The sequence below is a fragment of the Priapulus caudatus genome, unplaced genomic scaffold (assembly GCF_000485595.1).
Source record: "Priapulus caudatus unplaced genomic scaffold, Priapulus_caudatus-5.0.1 Scaffold2503, whole genome shotgun sequence".
In the NCBI taxonomy this organism is placed as follows: domain Eukaryota; kingdom Metazoa; phylum Priapulida; class Priapulimorpha; order Priapulimorphida; family Priapulidae; genus Priapulus; species Priapulus caudatus.
The window spans coordinates 27,493-30,340 of NW_014579564.1; positions in this window are offsets into that span (position 1 = coordinate 27,493).

Here is a 2,848-nt window from a genome sequence, read left to right on the forward strand (position 1 = left end):
AGTAAATCAGTAAATTACTAAATTTGCCGTTCTTGTTGATGTACTTTGATTCCAACGGATTCCAACGAACAATAAAAGGCGATAAAACGATGATTTTACATGTATACTTTATAAAAAATGGTGGCGTGCCGCGATAAACACATATCGCAGCCCGCCACAAGTTTTTTCCTGTTTTTGCGCACTGCGAAAAAACGGCGATGGACCTGGCTCCCTTTCTTGGATTGTTGGGCCAATGCTGGCTCCCTTTCTTGGATTGCTGGCTCCCTTTCTTGGACTTTCCCAACTTGGGACCTCTGCTTTCTACCGCATAGTGCCGCTGCTAAGACGCGAAGCAGACGTTGTCAATGTCAAGCTGCACCAACAGCTTGTGACCGAGGAACAAGTAATCAGGGACCAACGCCGTCACACAAAACACGTAGAAGGAATGCTGCACTACTACTGGGAGAAGTATGCAGCTATGGAAATGACTGCCTCACAGCTACTTAAGGCTTGTAGTGCAATATATGGGCCATCGAATGATTAAGTCTGGATGTCAGTAGTTAGTGCACGTGGCTGACCATGCATGCATACATGTAGCACACTGTTTATTTTACGTGTATGTCTCATTCTCTCTAACTCTCTATCCAATTCGCTCCCCACCTCTCTCTCTCTCTCTCTTTTCTCTATTTTGCTAGCTCTTGCTCCTTCCATAGGTCTTTCTCCCTCTCATATCTCTCTTGCTATCTTACAAATTTGTTACCCAATGTTTGCAATCGATATTGTTGTCTACAATGCATTCTTCTGTCTATTTTTGTATGTGTATGTTATGTATAAATAGAAATTTGGAAGTCAAGCAAAATATCTCTCTCGTTTTACTATTGTCAATGATGTCACAGTGTGAGCACTGTCAAACCTCAAGTATAGAGGCGACACAGCAAATTTAAAATTGCCAGTGACCATCACGAGTTAGTACTCTGAAAATAATGAAAGTTTAGGGGTAGAGCTCAAATTTCAGGGACAAAGCTCATATATGGGACGAACCACCATCGATATTCGTTTTCTCCTAAATTAACACAAAAATTGCGCTCCACTATCCATCTAGGTGCATCTAGATGTTCCTGAGAGTTTTAAGTGTAGATTGCATGAATTGGTTAATTTTCACAGTGGTAAAAATGTATCAAAGTTTTGGAATTGTAATAGGATAATCATAGAACTGTAAAACCATAGTGATTTCACTGGTTATGGAATTATAACTATAGAAACAGTAAACCCTCTTATTCTTGGTGGCTTTTCGATGAATATTAAACTGTGGATAGTAGACTCTAGGATTTTACTGCATACAACTGTACTTACTGTATAACAAATCGTCTATACACCCACGTATTTGTTACCAGATACCTAATTTAATTGTTATAAATAATTACACATCAATGCTTATGAAATTTGAACGGCGCCATGACACCCGCGACCGTGCTGCCACCCTAAAAAAGTTGCGCATTTGACATTTATTTTGCACGTTGCAGACCGAGGGCTAATCACAAAAGTGCAATATATTCATACCCAGGGTTCGACACTAACGCTAGTCCGAGACTAGTAAAAAATCAGAAGGACTAGTAGATTCCCATAGCAGTTAGTCCGGCGGGACTAGTTATATTTTCCCCGTCCCTCACCGTCCCAATTTCCCATCGATTTTACCGGCGGCAGCGTCTCTCATCCAAGATCCAAAGAGCTATATATAACTCGTCCCCATTAACAAGTTTTCCCTGTTAGTCCAAGTAGAGTAGACGCTAGCACGCTCTAAGCATGCTGCTAGACCCTACGGCAGTACAAACATTGTTAAACAATGGGGCCACGAACCCAGTCTACCAAGCTTGACAGTAGCTGTTGACATAGAACAAACGGTCTGATTGTAAAAATGACGCAACTAATCAGTTATAGGCTCTCATAGGGAGGTATGTACATCGCAACCACATCGCATGCGTGTGTTACTTGAAGCAGTCCGTACAAATAGTAGTGAAGCTAATAATAGGTACATCCTTATCCAATAGTATAATACTAACATCAAGGTTATTATGTGAAAGTATTTGGACGGCGCTCCCCTCCACCTCCCAAACGTAAATCGCAGGAGGAGAAATTAGATGGCCAGCGTGTCTATGATAAGACGAAAAGGATGCGTGCGTTTGCACACGCACGCACACACGTGTGCGTACCCACGCACGCGCGCACGTGTACGTGCACACGCACCCACGCGTACGTGCCCTCGTACGCACGCACGTGTACATGCACACGCACGCAGTCACGTGTACGTGCACACGCACGTACACACACACACGCACGCACATGTACGATGCATACGCACGCACGGGTACGTGCACAACCTGCACACACACACACACACGTGTACGTGTCTATGCACGCACGCACGTGTACGTGCACACGCACGCACGCACACACGTGTACGTGCCCACGCACGCACGTGTACGTGCACACGCACGCACGCCCGCACGTGTACGTGCACACGCACCCACACACGTGTACGTGCCTATGCACGCACGCACGTGTACGTGCACACGCACGCACGCACACACGTGTACGTGCACATGCACGCACGCACGTGTACGTGCACGCGTACGAGCACACGCACGCACACACGTGTACGTGCACATGCGTTTACGTGCGCACGCACGCACGCACGTGTACGTGTACGTGCAGATCAGCTTTCCTCCCAGATGTTTTTTCACCTCTACTTTGCGACTCTGATTTACGGTTTTATCCATTTACGGGTTTCCCTTCGTAACTAGACGCCATTGTTTATTAGTGATACCGGACAGTGCACGCGTGTTGTGGGGTTTGCATTTGCGTTGTGGAG